The sequence below is a fragment of the Andrographis paniculata genome, unplaced genomic scaffold (genome assembly GCF_009805555.1).
Source record: "Andrographis paniculata isolate CXL003 unplaced genomic scaffold, ASM980555v1 Contig69END, whole genome shotgun sequence".
Taxonomy (NCBI): Eukaryota; Viridiplantae; Streptophyta; class Magnoliopsida; order Lamiales; family Acanthaceae; genus Andrographis; species Andrographis paniculata.
In genome coordinates this window covers 3,681,064-3,701,979 of record NW_026137605.1, presented here as the reverse complement: position 1 = coordinate 3,701,979, position 20,916 = coordinate 3,681,064, and the positions used below count along the sequence as shown (strand labels likewise).

At 43.7% G+C, this 20,916-nt stretch overlaps 2 long non-coding RNA genes across 5 annotated transcripts; one reads left to right on the top strand and one right to left on the bottom strand.

Moving 5' to 3' along the window:
• The first annotated feature begins 384 nt into the window (after positions 1-384).
• On the top strand, positions 385-20,283 carry LOC127264135 (uncharacterized). 2 transcript variants are annotated; one of them, XR_007841624.1, is made up of 5 exons: positions 385-453; positions 13,082-13,225; positions 13,322-13,369; positions 16,592-16,783; positions 20,054-20,283. It is a non-coding gene; the product is annotated as an uncharacterized LOC127264135 (long non-coding RNA). The 2 variants fall into 2 exon arrangements; XR_007841623.1 differs by lacking the exon at positions 385-453 and having other exon boundaries at positions 12,917-13,225.
• Positions 12,911-18,449, bottom strand: LOC127264136 (uncharacterized). 3 transcript variants are annotated; one of them, XR_007841626.1, is made up of 6 exons: positions 18,414-18,449; positions 16,659-16,754; positions 16,523-16,610; positions 14,856-14,911; positions 13,101-13,148; positions 12,911-13,004 (listed from the first exon to the last, which is right to left on the bottom strand). It is a non-coding gene; the product is annotated as an uncharacterized LOC127264136 (long non-coding RNA). The 3 variants fall into 3 exon arrangements; XR_007841627.1 differs by lacking the exon at positions 13,101-13,148 and having other exon boundaries at positions 12,923-13,004; XR_007841625.1 differs by lacking the exon at positions 12,911-13,004 and having other exon boundaries at positions 13,067-13,148.
• Positions 20,284-20,916: the final 633 nt, after the last annotated feature.

The window sequence follows — 20,916 nt, the reverse complement described above, 5'->3', positions numbered from 1 at the left end:
GTCTCTCTTCCCAACCGTCTTCCAACCCTTCTCTCTGCTGAACGCGTGTCCTCAGCAGACCAAAATTATCCCTATATTTCACTCTTTGAGCCGACCACAGACCTTCCGCCCTTTTGGCCCGACTGCCAATTCTACAATAGTATGGGTCCACTGCCATCCTCCCGACTTGCAACCATCTGACTTGTTTGGAATTGAGCTACAGACATCCCGACTAACAAACCACCCGATTTGTTGGTTCTGCCGGCAGAATTCCGACCTAGAACTTCCCGACCTGAGGACCTCCCGACTTGCGGACTTCCCCGTCCTGAAGCCCCACCCGTCTTGAGGACCTACCGCCTGATTGTCCTTCCATCCTGATGACCTTCCGTCTTGAGGACCACCCACCTGAAAACCTTCCGACTTGAGGTCTTTCCGTCTTGAGGACCTCCCGACCTGAAAACCTTCCGACTTGAGGTCTTTCCGTCTTGAGACCTACCGACCTGAGGTCCTTCCGTCCTGAGACTTTCCGTCTTGAGGACCTCCCGACCTGAAACCTTCCGACTTGAGGTCTTTCCGTCTTGAGGACCTCCCGACCTGAAACCTTCCGACTTGAGGTCTTTCCGTCTTGAGGACCTACCGACCTGAGACCTTCCGACCTGAGGACTTTCCGTCTTGAGGACCTCCCGACCTGAAGAACCTTCCGACCTGAGGTCTTTCCGTCTTGAGGACTACCGACCTGAGGACCTTCCTCCTGAGGACTTTCCCGTCTTGAGGACCTCCGACCTGAAGACCTTCCGACCTGAGGTCTTTCCGTCTTGAGGACCTACCGACCTGAGACCTTCCGACCTGAAGTCTTTCCGTCCTGTATTTTCCTTGATTTCCTCACGGTGTCCTTCAGCCAGTTCAATCAACTCTATTGCCAGGCCCATTCTTCTTTTTACCTTGGGCTTTTAACCTAATTCTAAATTTCGTACGTAACAACTTGCCCGCCGCCAAGGGACTTTCAAACGCCATTTAACAATCAATGTTTGGAAGTTCATAAATCACTACCCTCTTGAAAAATTCCCTTAGCAACTGCACCAGTTACTGCAACACTCCTGATTAACTTCCTTCTCCGCAATACGAGCTTTTGTGAATCACAATCCCAAAACACTCTAACCATGGCGAATCAATACATTCCTGCCCTTCCTTTCGACGGAACCCTCCCAGAGGGCCCATTTTCAGCCTCGAAAGTACTAACTCCGACGATCCGCCCATATTGCACTACTCCTGAAGATTCAAATCGGATGAGGGAAGTTTTGGAATCTCGAAATTCCCTGGCTATCAACAACCCTAACTACCAAGCAGTTCGCATTCGAGACAGCATCAAAACCCATCTCACAGACCCAAAAGATCCTTACCGCGCTTGGTATCGACGGGTAGCAGAACACTTCCAAACCCAATGGCGATCTCAAAAAATCGACCAAGCAATACTATTGTCCACCATGCCTATCAACCTGCATGAGAAGGTGCTGTTGGCCATGTCTGCCTTCTGGAATGCGGAAAATGGGACTTTCCTCTTACCATCGGGCCCCTTTGGTCCAACTCTTATGGATGTGGCAATGATCGCGCATCTCCCAGTCGTGGGTGAAGACCCTGTGATGGGAGCCCTAGATGGGCAGGAGCCATCAGAAGACCATCCAGGGTGGTCTTTACAAGGTGTGAAGGAATGGGGTTGGACAAAGTTCGCAACCGACCAGCAAGGGGCTCCAGGACCCCTGTAACCGACCGGGAGCATACTGCCTTTATCCTTTTTTGGCTTTGTAGGTACGTCATTGTTTCCCCTTCCAAATGTGTTCTTCCTTCTCATCTCGACCTGGCCATTCATATCGCGTCAGGTCGGTTCTTCTCTCTTGGCACCCTGTTTTTAGCCAATCTGTTTGAAGGACTCACCAGGTTAGCCTTCGTTTAACAGATAATGATAATAGAAAATTAGACACTGCCGCGTCGGGTCCTTTTTGGTTTTTAGAACTTTGGTTCCGTCTTTACTTCCCCAACGCGTTTAACTTAGGATCTCCGCCCACTATGCCAACATCCGAAAAACATTTGGGATTAGCCCTCAACCGACTCTGCTCAGGACGCAATAAACTCCAATCTTCCGATCCAATAATAATCGCCATTGTAACGGATACCCGCAGTAACTCTCGATTTTCTATGTATAAAATATGCGGGTTATGCTCCCGACCATTTTGGCCCTTTCCAGCACCAAATCCTCTTCCGACTCCTGAGCCTTGTCCTCATCCCACCTATCCTTTTGCCTGGGACGTTGCCCTCAAACCCAGGTCTCTTTTTAGCAGCAAAAAAACTTGATAAAAAAGGGCAGAAAACCTTTTACACTTTTAATTATGAACCTCAATTCATGGCGCGCCAGTTCGGCTGTTGCCAAGGTATCCCTGGACCCGTCGCTTGTCCGCATATAATTTTTCAAAGTCCTGACCGACGAGTCCTACCTAATTCAATCCCTTCTTATATCTCCCAGCTCACCACGTATATAATTTCCAATTCTTATATTCCTTTCCGCTCCAACCCTGAGACTGTAGATACATTCAATGAATGGTGGTCGGTTGTATGGCCCCTGATTTCCCCTGATGAGGATCGGTTGCTGAACATACTCCTTCCCCCCCAAGGATTGGTTCTAGGGGCGGCTAGACATACTAGCACTCAGCAACAAACAGCCGCCCCCGGGAATCGGATCTAGTGTTCCAATGCGAAAAAGGAAAGCTTCCCAGCTGCAAACACCCCCGACCTCTGGGGCCGACCAGCAAGCACCAGCAGACCTTGGAACTACTAGGACGTCAGCAAGGACCCGACCCCGAATTGGTAATTTTTCTTAACACCGTGAACCAATTCACTATATCGTAACTTTGATTTCACTTATTTCATTCACCAGAACCGACCTTGGTGACACCAACCACACAACCGACGCCAGCCCCAGCCGACCATCCAATCGAACCTTTGGTCCAGACCAATTTGCCAATGAGCAGTCGGGCGGAGGACCCGACGAGGAGGCAAACTCTTCCTCCCGTACCGAGGAGTGGTCGGGCCAGGCACCCGACCAGGAGGCAATCTTTATCAGCAGTGCCTATAGAACCAGTAAGTTCTCTCATCAGCAATACTTAGGATTCTAATGATCAACCTTGATATATTTAACAACAAACATTTCCATGATTTTTCACAGACACCTTCACCCATCACATCAGCAGCAGGGGTCTCTTCTGACAGCGAGGGGACTACTTCCCAGATGGGTCGACCACCATACATGGCATCAGACTCATCCATGTCGAAGGAAGAACCAGCCGCCCTCGCCGAAGCTGACCCTCAAAACGACATCCCTGATGCTGCTGATCCTGAAATCGAAGGTGCCCCAGAGATCCCGGCTGCAGTGGCTCTAGATGCAGCCGCCCAACCTGCAGCCGCCCAACCAGCAGCGGCGCTCCCTCTAGCCATCGAGTGGCAGGCAGAAGAACCACCTGTGGCAGCCCAACCTCCAGAAATGGAAGAAGTGTCTTCGTCCGATTCGGAGACTTCTGTGAATTTGGTAAGATTAAACCAATCCATGCCACAATGTTTCTTTCGGAAAACACTAACTGTTTCATATACTACTTTCCATAGGGACCCAGGTCGGCACCTCAACGACCATTCGCAGCAGCCGACGAGTCGGCTGCTGTTATACCAGCTGTCTGCCCTACTCGACCGACCTCATTGCTGCCCCCCTCACTGACAGCAGTCCGCCCAGAGGTGACACATATCTTATATGAATAAATTTGCACCTCCCTTGGAATACTTATTGACACTGTAGGACTTGCAGGGGCCTTCGGACTTAGCTGTCCTATCGACTGTTCCGGTTCCGGCGGAGGCCCAAACTATATTCACTGAGGCCATTAACCATCCCCTGTCAGAATTAAGATCCGACTTATTGGACAAACTCATTCAGACGGTTGGTGGCCTTCTTTTTACACTCCAACGGAATCGCCAGCCGTCCCCATTCTGCATCGGCTGATGGAAAGACTTACGGAGCTCAAGACTGAAGTGTTAGTCATTGGACTTCTGTCAGCCGAAACCCCCCAGCCTGTCTTCGATCAAACAACACTGGAGAATTCTTTGGCTAAGACCCGAGAATCCCTTCAGCAGACTACTGGAAGGCTGGGCGGTCTCCTTAGCACGAAGGCTCAAGTTGATGATGCCATTCAGAAAAAGGAGGCAGAATTGCGGGAGCTAAGGAAAGAACAGTCTACCCTGGATAAGCAAATTACCAATGAGCAGCGTCTGCTTGAGAGGTATACCAAGAATGAGGCTGAATTGGATCAAGAGCTGAAAACCCAAGCCCGATCCCAATTCATCATAAGATATCAGACGGCTGCCAATACCAGAAGGCTATCCAGGGATGAAATCAAATGGACACATATAAAAACTGCCCTAGGGGCACTTTTGTAATACTTCCCCCTTTGTAACAACAATTGACTTAGTAATCCATTTTTTCTTTCTTCTCTCAAAACAAGGATCACCTTTCAATTTCCAACTTTGTAGGAATCGCAACAAACTCCTTCTTTAAAAGAACATTGTTTCTCACATTTTAAGAAACACATTCCAAGGCATATTTTGAAAATCAAAACACTTGAAGTGTTAACAAACATGGCGAATGACCGACCTCATGTTCCATCAAGCAACTGGGAAGGTGTCCTTCAACCCTTCTTTGTGGGTAATCACCCTATTGGAGGCCATGCAGAAGACTTGTTACATATACTCAAGCAACTAGACTTCAAATTCCGATTCTCCCAACGAGGAAGAAGAACCATTCATCGCGTCATCCGCCTGATGGAAAAAATCATTGAGGGATATGAACCTCTTCGTGACATCCTTAGCCGCATTCCTGATCTCCATCATCACATGGAAATGATTGAAAATCACGCAGCAACCATACTTCCAGACCTTGGTTGGGATAATATATTTTCCAATCAACGAAAAGTCTTTTCAAGGTTGCGTACCATTGTTGACCGTGAACATCAAGCCATAACAGACATGCAAGCACGTACCCATCAAGATTTAGACGAAATGCAAAGCCAATGGGAGAGGTACCGACCAGATTTGGAAGATCTTATTGAAGAAGAACCAGAGCTAATATCCACTCACTGGGATGAAAAGTCTGATTCAGAGGCAGAAAATTTCTCACAATACATGATGACTAACAGAAATGAACCTTTAAATAGGTTCGAACCCCACAAATGGGTTCTGAGAATAATATTTTGTTTCAGGCAGTTTTGTTATCTGAAAAGGCAGGATAATACCTCTTCAGATATTTAGCATTAATACAATCATGTACTCTTCTCCCTTCATGATTTACAATAATGAAAGCGCCATTCCCAATATCTTTTTGAACAATGTATGGTCCTTCCCAATTCGGTGACCACTTTCCCAATTGGTCAGTTTTCTTATATGTAGGAAGGATGGTCTTCCAGACTAGGTCTCCTTTTTGGAATGTCCTGTGAAGAACTTTCTTTCCGTAACTCCTTGCTCTGATTTCACTCTGTTTCACACTTCGACTTATCGCATGAAGTCGGTTAACATCCAAATCCTCCAACTGTTGCAACATAAGTTGTTGGTACTCTTTTGTAAGATCACCATCAGTAAACTCTGTTCGGCCAGATGATACTCGGATTTCGGCTGGTAAAACAGCATCTTGGCCAAACGTGAGTTGGTAAGGCGAGAATCCTGTGGCCGTATTTCTGGTATTCCTATGTGCCCATAAAGCCTGAGACAATAACAAATGCCACTTTCTTGGGTTCCCTTCAACCATCTTCTTTATAATCCCAATAATAATCTTATTTGCTGCTTCCGCTTGTCCATTGGCTTGGGGATAATAAGGTGAAGAATGATGTAATCGAACACCGAATTCTGCCAAGAAACTAGAGAACTTTTCCCCTGTGAAAACCAGGCCTTGGTCGGTTGTTATAGACTGAGGAATGCCATATCTATAAATAATTTGATTCAAAACGAAGTCTATCACCTCCTTCTGATCTACATTTTTCAAAGCAACCGCTTCTACCCATTTGGTAAAATAATCAGTCGCGACCAATATGAAACAATGATGTTTCGATGAAGCAGGATGTATCTTACCAATAATATCCATAGCCCATGATTTAAAAGGCCATGGTTTTGCCAAAAATTGCAATTCGGTTACTGGCAAATGGTTTAAATTCCCATGTCTCTGACATTCCTGGCAGCCTTTGGCAAATTGTATGCAATCTTCAAAAATCTTTGGCCAGAAAAAACCCAAACGATGAATGGCCCATCTCATATTTAGACCTGCCCGATGAGCTCCACATATCCCACCATGTACTTCTGTCATTACCTCTAGAGCTTCTTTAGACCCCAAACATTTCAAAAGTAGACCTTCAAATGATCTCTTATACAAAATTCCATTTATCAATTGAAAACGCAAAGCCTTCAATCGCGTCGCAACTGAAACACTTGCACCTAGATTCTGTAAATACGCGATAAGCTCTGTTCTCCAATCGGGCACTGTTTCACTGGTATCTTTGTGTCCGACTGTAACTAAGCCGTCGGGCTCCTGTCCGACAGTAACTAAGCCGTCGGGCTCCTGTCCGACAGTAACTACGCAGTCGGGCTCCTGTCCGACAGTCTCCTGCCCGACCATAACTTCGCAGTCGGGCTCCTGTCCAATAACCTCTTGCCCGACCGTAACTTCGCAGTCAGGCTCCAGTCCGACAGCCTCTTGCCCGACCGTAACTTCGCAGTCGGGCTCCTGTCCGACAGTCTCCTGCCCGACCATTCGGTCACATATTGGGTCTGTCTTTTCTTCTATGCCCGACTTGACCTCCGACCACATATCCTCCAGAATTCCTTTACAGGCCCTTTGAGCCAACTCATCAGCACGTTGGTTTTCTTTCCTCGGAATGAACTCAATTATTACTTCTGAGATTTTTGTCAGTAACCGACCCACAATGTCCCTGTATCTGCGAAGATGAGGGTAATTGCAAACATATTGATTGTTTACCTGGTTGACTACTAATTGAGAATCCCCCCTTTTGATTACAGACTGGACCTTCCTGGCTATTAAAGCCTCCAAACCCAAAATTAAAGCTTCATATTCTGCCGAATTATGGGTCATGGCTTCCAATCGTAGTTGCAAATTGATCTTTTGACCATCAGGTCCTTGCAAAAAGACCCCTGCCCCTGATTTGTTTCCAGAGGTAGAACCATCAAAGAACATCAACCATGTTCTGGTACTTATATAAGGCACACATCCGACCTGTAGATTATCCAGATATGATGAACAACTAAATGGTCGGACACTATCACAAAGAGAATACCCGACTTGTGAGAATTCTGCTAAGAAGTCGGCTACTGCTTGTCCCTTGATTGCCCTCAGCGGGGAATGTTGAAGATCAAAAGGAGCCAATTTGATGGCCCACTTCATGAGTCTGCCCTTCATAGTAGGTCTCTGTAAAATCAATTTGATGAGATCCACCTTTGATATGACCTCAACTCTTCTGGGCAGCAAATAATGCTCGAGTTTAGTACAAGCGAAGACCAATGAATAACACATTTTTTCTGGCATAGTGTAATTCAGTTCTGGTCCTGTAAGGGTTTTACTAAGATAGTAGATTGCCCTTTCCTTCCCGTCATCGCCATCCTGCGCCAACAAACAACTAACCACTTCATATGTATTTGCCAAATAAAGTTTGAGTGGCCGACCTTGTTTAGGAGGCATCAAGACTGGAGGGTGAACCAATGCCTGCTTGATAGCATCTAAAGCCGTCTGTTGATCGGGACCCCATTCAAAAGCATTTTTCCCAGCTTTCAACAATTTAGTAATGGGTCTGACCTTGCCAGCAGCATTAGAAATGAAACGCCTCAAATAGTTCACCTTACCCAAAAGACTTTGGATTTCTTTAACCGTCTTGGGTGGCCGACTGTCAAGAATGGCTTTAGCCTTATTGGCATCAATTTCAATTCCTCTCTCATGAACTAAAAATCCTAAAAAGCTCCCGGCTGATATTCCAAAAGCACACTTGGTTGGATTCATCTTCAACTTGTACTTCTTCATTCTTTCGAATGCCTCTTCAAGATTTCTCAGATGTTCGTCAAAACTGGCAGATTTAACAATAACATCATCAATATAAACTTCCATAGATCTGCCAATTAAATCATGAAAGATTGAATTCATGGCTCTTTGGTAAGTTGCCCCTGCATTCTTTAACCCGAATGGCATGACTGTCCATTCATAAATACCTAAAGCCCCTGGGCATCTGAATGCTGTCTTAGGAATGTCTTCTTCTGCCAGAAATATTTGGTTATAACCTGCATAACCATCCATCAGACTAAGGATTTTATGCCCTGCTGCTGCATCTATCAACATGTCGGCCATAGGCATCACATATTCATCTTTAGGGGTAGCTAGATTCAAATCCCTGAAATCGATGCATATCCTAATCTTACCATTTTTCTTGACCACTGGCACAATATTAGCCAGCCACTCCGCATAACGGCAAGGCTGAATAAAGCCCACTTTGAGAAGTTTTTGGATTTCTTCCTTGATTTGAGGCATTAGATCCGGGCTCATTCGCCTTGGAGGTTGTTTGTAAGGTTTACAACCTTCTTTGATAGGCAATCGATGCTCTATTAGACTTCTTGTCAAACCAGGCATCTCTGAATAATCCCATGCTAAACAATCAATGTTGTTTCTAATAACTTCGAGCATCATTGTTTGTTGCTCTTTAGACAAATAACCACTTAACCTGATCACTTTTGGAACCAATTCGGTTCCTAAATTAAACTCCAATAATGGGTCTTGTGATGAAGCTGTTGGTTCTGTTTTTTCTAATAAATCAGGCCAACGAAATTGTTCATCTTCTTGGAGGTGAACATCAAGAATCTCTTTACTATTTTCTGCTTTATGTAATAATTGCTTTAAATAGAACTTATTAATAAGAGAACTACATACTTCTAAACTTGTATCTTCCATAACAAACAAATTATATGGGAATGGGTGTGGCTTTATCATGAGCCATACAATAAAGGTGTTCTTTTAATAGAACATCGAGTTCTGGCCAGTGACTTTATAACCCTTGTTTGGGTATTCCCTGGCCATATACAATTGAGACATCGGAGCCAAAGGACTGGAATAAAACACTGACTCTTCAACTTGTTCTGATACATCGAATGGGTTGTCATTTGCTTCCATTTTGAAGACCTGATTTCCTTCCCAGAACATTAATTGTTGGTGCAGGGTTGATGGCACACATTGAGAGGCATGAATCCAGTCTCTTCCCAGCAAGAGAGAGTATGTAGTATCTGCGTCCACAATAAAGAAAACAGTGGAGATCTTCTTTGGTCCGACCTCGATTGTGGCAACCATCATGCCTTCAGGCTTAGTCGGCTGCCCTGTAAAACTTGTCATTTCGAATTCCACAGGAGACAGATCATGAATTCCTTTCCCTAGCTTCTTGAGAGTCTTCAATGGCATAACATTAAAGACTGCCCCATTATCCATAAAAACCTTTGTGATTGGTTTCCCGCAAATGTGAGCATTAACATACAGAGGTTTCAAATGGGAGATCGCACCCTCTGGAATAGGAGGAAACACAATCGAAGGTGCCTCCGACTGAGGCTCAGAATCTGAAGTCTTTGCCCACTCTGTTTCCTCTACTTCGTCATCTGCCAAGAATGCCCATAAAGGTTCGTCCATAGTATCATCTACCAGACTCGCCCACATCGGTTCATCTCTCATCTGATTAATCTCTGTCATTCGACAAGGGATTCGTGGTCCCAGACGAGATTTAACAGATCTTGAACCTTCCTCCGTAGTTACAACTTCTTCCTTTGTCTTATCCCGAGATTGAACCGCTAAAGATTCTATGCGGAATTCCTCAGGAGATGGATTGATATTGATCCGTTCACAATGTTGGCATCGAAAACCTCTAATTATTTCATCTGCCATTCCTTTACCTTTCCCCTGTCCCGACGAACTCCTTTTGGTATAGTCGGAAGCGCCTAATCCGTCATTCGGTTGCTTTCCTGAACAGATCCGACTAGACCGACTTGTTGGAGATTGCATGGCTGCTCCCTGCTCGTTGGTCGTTTGTTTTGGAAAGGCTCTAATGGACTGTTCTCCTGCCAAGTGGTCGGCTGCTTTTTGTTCGTCAGTTCGTTGTTTTGCTGAAGGAACTCGTTTCCCATACTTTGCAGCATACCTGCGTTTGGCATTGCGAATCTGTGTATGATTCATACCTGGGAACCGAGGATCTATATCAACTGGTAAAGGCTTTTTATTTCGAGCCCAATTGCTCCCGACCGACCCTGTTTTTCTGGTCGGGTGATCACGTACCAAAACCTTTTCTTTCACCTCCACATTAAAAGAACCGTCTGGATGGTCCCATTATTCAGCGACTGGCTTCTCACAAACTTTGAGTCGTTCTTCCGGTCGGCTGCTGTTTGGCTGATTTCCTTTCTTTGTTCCGGGGCTTGCCTGAGTTCGTTCCCCTGTTTGTCCACTATTGGCCGAACTTTTCCCTGTTTCCGAACTTGGTTGGATATCAACCATTGCCGTTGTTACTTTCGGAAACGGTTGCTGGTCTACACCTAAAGTGATGTATTTGAGCCGACCTGTCTTGATGGCCTTTTGAATTTCCTTCCTGAAATGAGTACACTGACTTGTATTGTGTGTGAAAGAATTATGCCACTTACAATATGGTCTCCCTTTGATTTCTTCTTTAGTGGCCAATCTTTGCCCCTTTGGAATACGGATCTGCCCATCAATCAGTAGGATATCAAAGATTTCATCAGCTTTTGAACTATCAAACGTCGGTTGCTCCTTTCCTTCAGATCCTGGTACTGGCTTCAATTTAGGGCATACATAAGGTTTTCCAGAAAGGATTTCGGCTGCCATCTCTTCTGATTGATTAAAATCAAAGTCACATGTTTCTGTTCCCATACTCGCCATATGTTGGCCTCTATTACGCCTGTTATGCTGATCTTCCTCTCTGAACAAAGACTCTAAACGTCCTGCCTTGGATGCAAGACTTGCCAAATCCTCAACGTCCAGGGCAGTGAGTGCCTTTCTTAAGCGAGTATGCATATTCCGGACCACTAAATTGGTCATCTCTTTCTCACTGATTACCGTAGGACATCGTCCCTTCATCAATCGCACCCTTTCTATAAACTGTGAAGCAGATTCTTCTGGATACTGTCTCAATTCTAGTAAATCAGTTAAAGAAACAACTGGTAAAGGATTGAAGAATCTAGCGTGAAATGCCATCTCCAGTCCTTCCCATGTCTGAATTTGTCCAGGAGGTAGACTTACAAACCACGAAAACGCCGTTCTAGTAAGAGATAAACCAAACAGCTGTAACTTATAAAAAGGGTTATTGCCAACTTCTCCTAATTGTGCTGTGAACCGACCAACATGTTCTATGGTGGAAGATCCGTCCTCCCCTGAGAATGCATGAAAATCGGGTGGTCGAAAATTCCTTGGGAGAGGGTGTTCATTAATGATCCTTTCTGGGAAAGGTCTCTGATATGCAGGGCGGTTAGCCATCTGAGGAGTTAAGCCATACTGATCCCTTAATATATGTGCAATCTCATCAGGATCTACATGAAAGCGTTGATGATCAGGAACATGGAACGGATCCTGCACAGGAATATGAATAGGATCATGTATATATCCTTCAGGCCTGTCCTCCCTTGTATTGTTCGGCTGCGGATTGGTAACCCTTGGTCCTAGTGGAACATTGTTGGGAAAAGTCAAAGGAGATTTTCCCCTATCCATTCGGTTGGGATTTGTGGCACTTGGGAATGTACTATCCACGAATGATGGCCCTGCGAAATTTGCCTGTGGTCTGGACGGTGACACTCCTGGTGGCGTTTGAGTGGGTTGAAGACTAACCCTTGACAGTGCTTGATCTATCATGTTCTGCATCAGACTCTATTGCTCACGCAACATGTTCGTTTGTTGCTCACGCAACATATTCTGCATAACCAAAGTATGCTGGTTGTTCATTTGTTGAACATAAGACCACCAATCAGTTGGTGGTTGTGGGATTTCCCCGGCATTTGGCACAATAGGTGGTGGAACGGATTCTCCCACCGGTGCCGAAGATGATTGAGGTTGTGAACCTGCCATATGGACCCTTCCGATGATACGACCGGATCTTAGACGTATGAAATTATCGCCGGAATTGGAATGAGCAATTGTGTCTTGCTCCCACTGTGGTCGCCAATTTGTTGATGTAGTTTTTCAACAAAAATAAAGTAAAATTCAAAGATATAGAAAATATCCTTAAACTTGATTAATTAGTGCCTGAGATTAGGAATCTCTAAACACTGTATGGTACAGAAAATAAACTGGAAAATAAAAGACTGAAATTTAAAGTGGTGATCCCCAAATCTGACTTTGCTTTGTTGAAGTTGATTGAAGATGCCTTGCCAAATGATGATCCAAATCCTTAAATATTCTTTGAAGAAACTGTACTGAAAACCGTCGCCCGAACGGTTACAACGTCTCCTTCCCAACCGTCCTCCAACCCTTCTCCTGCTGACACGTGTCCTCAGCAGACCAAAATTATCCCTATATTTCACTCTTTGAGCCGACTACAGACCTTCCGCCCTTTTAGCCCGACTGCCAATCTACAATAGTATGGGTCCGACTGCCAATCCTCCCGACTTGCAAACCATCTGACTTGTTTGAATTAGCTACAGACATCCCGACTAACAAACCACCCGATTTGTTGGTTCTGCCGCAGAATTCCGACCTGAGAACTTCCCGACCTGAGGACCTCCCGACTTGCGGACTTCCCGTCCTGAAGGCCACCCGTCTTGAGGACCTACCGACCAGAGGTCCTTCCGTCCTGATGACCTTCCGTCTTGATGACCACCCGACCTGAAAACCTTCCGACTTGAGGTCTTTCCGTCTTGAGGACCTCCCGACCTGAAAACCTTCCGACTTGAGGTCTTTCCGTCTTGAGGACCTACCGACCTGAGGTCCTTCCGTCCTGATGACTTTCCGTCTTGAGGGCCTCCCGACCTGAAGACCTTCCGACTTGAGGTCTTTCCGTCTTGAGGACCTCCCGACCTGAAAACCTTCCGACTTGAGGTCTTTCCGTCTTGAGGACCTACCGACCTGAGGTCCTTCCGTCCTGATGACTTTCCGTCTTGAGGACCTCCCGACCTGAAGACCTTCCGACTTGAGGTCTTTCTGTCTTGAGGACCTACCGACCTGAGGTCCTTCCGTCCTGATGACTTTCCGTCTTGAGGACCTCCCGACCTGAAGACCTTCCGACCTGAGGTCTTTCCGTCTTGACGACCTACCGACCTGAAGACCTTCCGACCTGAAGTCTTTCCGTCCTGTATTTTCCTTGATTTCCACACGGTGTCCTTCAGCCGGTTCAACCAACTCTATCGCCAGGCCCATTCTCCTTTTTACCTTGGGCTTTTAACCTAATTCTAAATTTCGTACGTAACAATATTATATAGCATGTTTTAGATTATACTTACTTTGTGCTCGATAGTTCAAATTGCAGTGCTTTTCGTATTTCTTGTAGAGTGTTCGAAATTAGTATATTTAGCGCTTTTGTGTTTTCAATGTTTTTCCTTTATATTATATAGCATGTTATAGATTATACTTACTTTGTGCTCTATAGTTCTAATTACAACGTATTTGTTGTAGAGTGTTCGAAGTTAGTATATTTGCCGCTTTTGTTTTTTCAATGTTTTTCCTTTATATTATATAGAATGTTATAAATTATACTTACTTTGTGCTCGATAGTTCAAATTGCAGTGCTTTTCGTATTTGTTGTAGAGTGTTCGAAATTAGTATATTTAGCGCTTTTGTTTTTTCAATGTATTTCCTTTATATTATATAGCATGTTATAGATTATACTTAGTTTGTGCTCTATAGTTCTAATTACTGTGCTTTTCGTATTTGTTGTCGAGTGTTCGAAATTAGTATATTTAGCGCATTTGTTTTGTCAATGTTTTTCATTTATGCTATACAGCATGTTATAGATTATACTTACTATGCGCTCTATTGTCTAATTGCCCTGCTTTTCGTATTTGTTGTAGAGCGTTCGAAATTAGTATATTTAGCGCTTTTGTTTTTTTCAATGTTTTTCCTTTGTATTCTTGTTGATGTAGTTTTTCAACAAAAATAAAGTAAAATTCAAAGATATAGAAAATATCCTTAAACTTGATTAATTAGTGCCTGAGATTAGGAATCTCTAAACACTGTATGGTACAGAAAATAAACTGGAAAATAAAAGACTGAAATTTAAAGTGGTGATCCCCAAATCTGACTTTGCTTTGTTGAAGTTGATTGAAGATGCCTTGCCAAATGATGATCCAAATCCTTAAATATTCTTTGAAGAAACTGTACTGAAAACCGTCGCCCGAACGGTTACAACGTCTCCTTCCCAACCGTCCTCCAACCCTTCTCCTGCTGACACGTGTCCTCAGCAGACCAAAATTATCCCTATATTTCACTCTTTGAGCCGACTACAGACCTTCCGCCCTTTTAGCCCGACTGCCAATCTACAATAGTATGGGTCCGACTGCCAATCCTCCCGACTTGCAAACCATCTGACTTGTTTGAATTAGCTACAGACATCCCGACTAACAAACCACCCGATTTGTTGGTTCTGCCGCAGAATTCCGACCTGAGAACTTCCCGACCTGAGGACCTCCCGACTTGCAGACTTCCCGTCCTGAAGGCCACCCGTCTTGAGGACCTACCGACCAGAGGTCCTTCCGTCCTGATGACCTTCCGTCTTGATGACCACCCGACCTGAAAACCTTCCGACTTGAGGTCTTTCCGTCTTGAGGACCTCCCGACCTGAAAACCTTCCGACTTGAGGTCTTTCCGTCTTGAGGACCTCCCGACCTGAAGACCTTCCGACTTGAGGTCTTTCCGTCTTGAGGACCTACCGACCTGAGGTCCTTCCGTCCTGATGACTTTCCGTCTTGAGGACCTCCCGACCTGAAGACCTTCCGACCTGAGGTCTTTCCGTCTTGAGGACCTACCGACCTGAAGACCTTCCGACCTGAAGTCTTTCCGTCCTGTATTTTCCTTGATTTCCACACGGTGTCCTTCAGCCGGTTCAACCAACTCTATCGCCAGGCCCATTCTCCTTTTTACCTTGGGCTTTTAACCTAATTCTAAATTTCGTACGTAAAAATATTATATAGCATGTTTTAGATTATACTTACTTTGTTCTTGATAGTTCAAATTGCAGTGCTTTTCGTATTTCTTGTAGAGTGTTCGAAATTAGTATATTTAGCGCTTTTGTGTTTTCAATGTTTTTCCTTTATATTATATAGCATGTTATAGATTATACTTACTTTGTGCTCTATAGTTCTAATTACAACGTATTTGTTGTAGAGTGTTCGAAGTTAGTATATTTGCCGCTTTTGTTTTTTCAATGTTTTTCCTTTATATTATATAGAATGTTATAAATTATACTTACTTTGTGCTCGATAGTTCAAATTGCAGTGCTTTTCGTATTTGTTGTAGAGTGTTCGAAATTAGTATATTTAGCGCTTTTGTTTTTTCAATGTTTTTCCTTTATATTATATAGCATGTTATAGATTATACTTAGTTTGTGCTCTATAGTTCTAATTACTGTGCTTTTCGTATTTGTTGTCGAGTGTTCGAAATTAGTATATTTAGCGCATTTGTTTTGTAAATGTTTTTCATTTATGCTATACAGCATGTTATAGATTATACTTACTATGCGCTCTATTGTCTAATTGCCCTGCTTTTCGTATTTGTTGTAGAGCGTTCGAAATTAGTATATTTAGCGCTTTTGTTTTTTTCAATGTTTTTCCTTTGTATTCTTGTTGATGTAGTTTTTCAACAAAAATAAAGTAAAATTCAAAAATATAGAAAATATCCTTAAACTTGATTAATTAGTGCCTGAGATTAGAAATCTCTAAACACTGTATGGTACAGAAAATAAACTGGAAAATAAAAGACTGAAATTTAAAGTGGTGATCCCCAAATCTGACTTTGCTTTGTTGAAGTTGATTGAAGATGCCTTGCCAAATGATGATCCAAATCCTTAAATATTCTTTGAAGAAACTGTACTGAAAACCGTCGCCCGAACGGTTACAACGTCTCCTTCCCAACCGTCTTCCAACCCTTCTCCTGCTGACACGTGTCCTCAGCAGACCAAAATTATCCCTATATTTCACTCTTTGAGCCGACTACAGACCTTCCGCCCTTTTAGCCCGACTGCCAATCTACAATAGTATGGGTCCGACTGCCAATCCTCCCGACTTGCAAACCATCTGACTTGTTTGAATTAGCTACAGACATCCCGACTAACAAACCACCCGATTTGTTGGTTCTGCCGCAGAATTCCGACCTGAGAACTTCCCGACCTGAGGACCTCCCGACTTGCGGACTTCCCGTCCTGAAGGCCACCCGTCTTGAGGACCTACCGACCAGAGGTCCTTCCGTCCTGATGACCTTCCGTCTTGATGACCACCCGACCTGAAAACCTTCCGACTTGAGGTCTTTCCGTCTTGAGGACCTCCCGACCTGAAAACCTTCCGACTTGAGGTCTTTCCGTCTTGAGGACCTCCCGACCTGAAGACCTTCCGACTTGAGGTCTTTCCGTCTTGAGGACCTACCGACCTGAGGTCCTTCCGTCCTGATGACTTTCCGTCTTGAGGACCTCCCGACCTGAAGACCTTCCGACCTGAGGTCTTTCCGTCTTGAGGACCTACCGACCTGAAGACCTTCCGACCTGAAGTCTTTCCGTCCTGTATTTTCCTTGATTTCCACACGGTGTCCTTCAGCCGGTTCAACCAACTCTATCGCCAGGCCCATTCTCCTTTTTACCTTGGGCTTTTAACCTAATTCTAAATTTCGTACGTAAAAATATTATATAGCATGTTTTAGATTATACTTACTTTGTTCTTGATAGTTCAAATTGCAGTGCTTTTCGTATTTCTTGTAGAGTGTTCGAAATTAGTATATTTAGCGCTTTTGTGTTTTCAATGTTTTTCCTTTATATTATATAGCATGTTATAGATTATACTTACTTTGTGCTCTATAGTTCTAATTACAACGTATTTGTTGTAGAGTGTTCGAAGTTAGTATATTTGCCGCTTTTGTTTTTTCAATGTTTTTCCTTTATATTATATAGAATGTTATAAATTATACTTACTTTGTGCTCGATAGTTCAAATTGCAGTGCTTTTCGTATTTGTTGTAGAGTGTTCGAAATTAGTATATTTAGCGCTTTTGTTTTTTCAATGTTTTTCCTTTATATTATATAGCATGTTATAGATTATACTTAGTTTGTGCTCTATAGTTCTAATTACTGTGCTTTTCGTATTTGTTGTCGAGTGTTCGAAATTAGTATATTTAGCGCATTTGTTTTGTAAATGTTTTTCATTTATGCTATACAGCATGTTATAGATTATACTTACTATGCGCTCTATTGTCTAATTGCCCTGCTTTTCGTATTTGTTGTAGAGCGTTCGAAATTAGTATATTTAGCGCTTTTGTTTTTTTCAATGTTTTTCCTTTGTATTCTTGTTGATGTAGTTTTTCAACAAAAATAAAGTAAAATTCAAAAATATAGAAAATATCCTTAAACTTGATTAATTAGTGCCTGAGATTAGGAATCTCTAAACACTGTATGGTACAGAAAATAAACTGGAAAATAAAAGACTGAAATTTAAAGTGGTGATCCCCAAATCTGACTTTGCTTTGTTGAAGTTGATTGAAGATGCCTTGCCAAATGATGATCCAAATCCTTAAATATTCTTTGAAGAAACTGTACTGAAAACCGTCGCCCGAACGGTTACAACGTCTCCTTCCCAACCGTCTTCCAACCCTTCTCCTGCTGACACGTGTCCTCAGCAGACCAAAATTATCCCTATATTTCACTCTTTGAGCCGACTACAGACCTTCCGCCCTTTTAGCCCGACTGCCAATCTACAATAGTATGGGTCCGACTGCCAATCCTCCCGACTTGCAAACCATCTGACTTGTTTGAATTAGCTACAGACATCCCGACTAACAAACCACCCGATTTGTTGGTTCTGCCGCAGAATTCCGACCTGAGAACTTCCCGACCTGAGGACCTCCCGACTTGCGGACTTCCCGTCCTGAAGGCCACCCGTCTTGAGGACCTACCGACCAGAGGTCCTTCCGTCCTGATGACCTTCCGTCTTGATGACCACCCGACCTGAAAACCTTCCGACTTGAGGTCTTTCCGTCTTGAGGACCTCCCGACCTGAAAACCTTCCGACTTGAGGTCTTTCCGTCTTGAGGACCTCCCGACCTGAAGACCTTCCGACTTGAGGTCTTTCCGTCTTGAGGACCTACCGACCTGAGGTCCTTCCGTCCTGATGACTTTCCGTCTTGAGGACCTCCCGACCTGAAGACCTTCCGACCTGAGGTCTTTCCGTCTTGACGACCTACCGACCTGAAGACCTTCCGACCTGAAGTCTTTCCGTCCTGTATTTTCCTTGATTTCCACACGGTGTCCTTCAGCCGGTTCAACCAACTCTATCGCCAGGCCCATTCTCCTTTTTACCTTGGGCTTTTAACCTAATTCTAAATTTCGTACGTAAAAATATTATATAGCATGTTTTAGATTATACTTACTTTGTTCTTGATAGTTCAAATTGCAGTGCTTTTCGTATTTCTTGTAGAGTGTTCGAAATTAGTATATTTAGCGCTTTTGTGTTTTCAATGTTTTTCCTTTATATTATATAGCATGTTATAGATTATACTTACTTTGTGCTCTATAGTTCTAATTACAACGTATTTTTTGTAGAGTGTTCGAAGTTAGTATATTTGCCGCTTTTGTTTTTTCAATGTTTTTCCTTTATATTATATAGAATGTTATAAATTATACTTACTTTGTGCTCGATAGTTCAAATTGCAGTGCTTTTCGTATTTGTTGTAGAGTGTTCGAAATTAGTATATTTAGCGCTTTTGTTTTTTCAATGTTTTTCCTTTATATTATATAGCATGTTATAGATTATACTTAGTTTGTGCTCTATAGTTCTAATTACTGTGCTTTTCGTATTTGTTGTCGAGTGTTCGAAATTAGTATATTTAGCGCATTTGTTTTGTAAATGTTTTTCATTTATGCTATACAGCATGTTATAGATTATACTTACTATGCGCTCTATTGTCTAATTGCCCTGCTTTTCGTATTTGTTGTAGAGCGTTCGAAATTAGTATATTTAGCGCTTTTGTTTTTTTCAATGTTTTTCCTTTGTATTCTTGTTGATGTAGTTTTTCAACAAAAATAAAGTAAAATTCAAAAATATAGAAAATATCCTTAAACTTGATTAATTAGTGCCTGAGATTAGGAATCTCTAAACACTGTATGGTACAGAAAATAAACTGGAAAATAAAAGACTGAAATTTAAAGTGGTGATCCCCAAATCTGACTTTGCTTTGTTGAAGTTGATTGAAGATGCCTTGCCAAATGATGATCCAAATCCTTAAATATTCTTTGAAGAAACTGTACTGAAAACCGTCGCCCGAACGGTTACAACGTCTCCTTCCCAACCGTCTTCCAACCCTTCTCCTGCTGACACGTGTCCTCAGCAGACCAAAATTATCCCTATATTTCACTCTTTGAGCCGACTACAGACCTTCCGCCCTTTTAGCCCGACTGCCAATCTACAATAGTATGGGTCCGACTGCCAATCCTCCCGACTTGCAAACCATCTGACTTGTTTGAATTAGCTACAGACATCCCGACTAACAAACCACCCGATTTGTTGGTTCTGCCGCAGAATTCCGACCTGAGAACTTCCCGACCTGAGGACCTCCCGACTTGCGGACTTCCCGTCCTGAAGGCCACCCGTCTTGAGGACCTACCGACCAGAGGTTCTTCCGTCCTGATGACCTTCCGTCTTGATGACCACCCGACCTGAAAACCTTCCGACTTGAGGTCTTTCCGTCTTGAGGACCTCCCGACCTGAAAACCTTCCGACTTGAGGTCTTTCCGTCTTGAGGACCTCCCGACCTGAAGACCTTCCGACTTGAGGTCTTTCCGTCTTGAGGACCTACCGACCTGAAGACCTTCCGACCTGAAGTCTTTCCGTCCTGTATTTTCCTTGATTTCCACACGGTGTCCTTCAGCCGGTTCAACCAACTCTATCGCCAGGCCCATTCTCCTTTTTACCTTGGGCTTTTAACCTAATTCTAAATTTCGTACGTAACAACTTGCCCGCCGCCAAGGGACTTTCAAACGCCATTTAACAATCAATGTTTGGAAGTTCATAGATCACTACCCTCTTGAAAAATTCCCTTAGCAACTGCACCAGTGACTGCGATACTCCTGATTAACTTCCTTCTCCGCAATACAAGCCTTTGTGAATCACAATCCCAAAACACTCTAACTATGGCGAATCAATACATTCCTGCCCTTCCTTTCGACGGAACCCTCCCAGAGGGTCCATTTTCAGCCTCGAAAGTACTAACTCCGACGATCCGCCCATATTGCACTACCCCTGAAGATTCAAATCGGATGAGGGAAGTTTTGGAATCTCGAAATTCCCTGGCTATCAACAACCCTAACTACCAAGCAATTCGCATTCGAGACAGCATCAAAACCCATCTCACAGACCCAAAAGATCCTTACCGCGCTTGGTATCGACGGGTAGCAGAACACTTCCAAACCCAATGGCGGTCTCAAAAAATCGACCAGGCAATACTATTGTCCACCATGCCTATCAACCTGCATGAGAAGGTGCTGTTGGCCATGTTTGCCTTCTGGAATGCGGAAAATGGGACTTTCCTCTTACCATCGGGCCCCTTTGGTCCAACTCTTATGGACGTGGCAATGATCGCGCATCTCCCAGTCGTGGGTGAAGACCCTGTAATGGGAGCCCTAGATGGGCAGGAGCC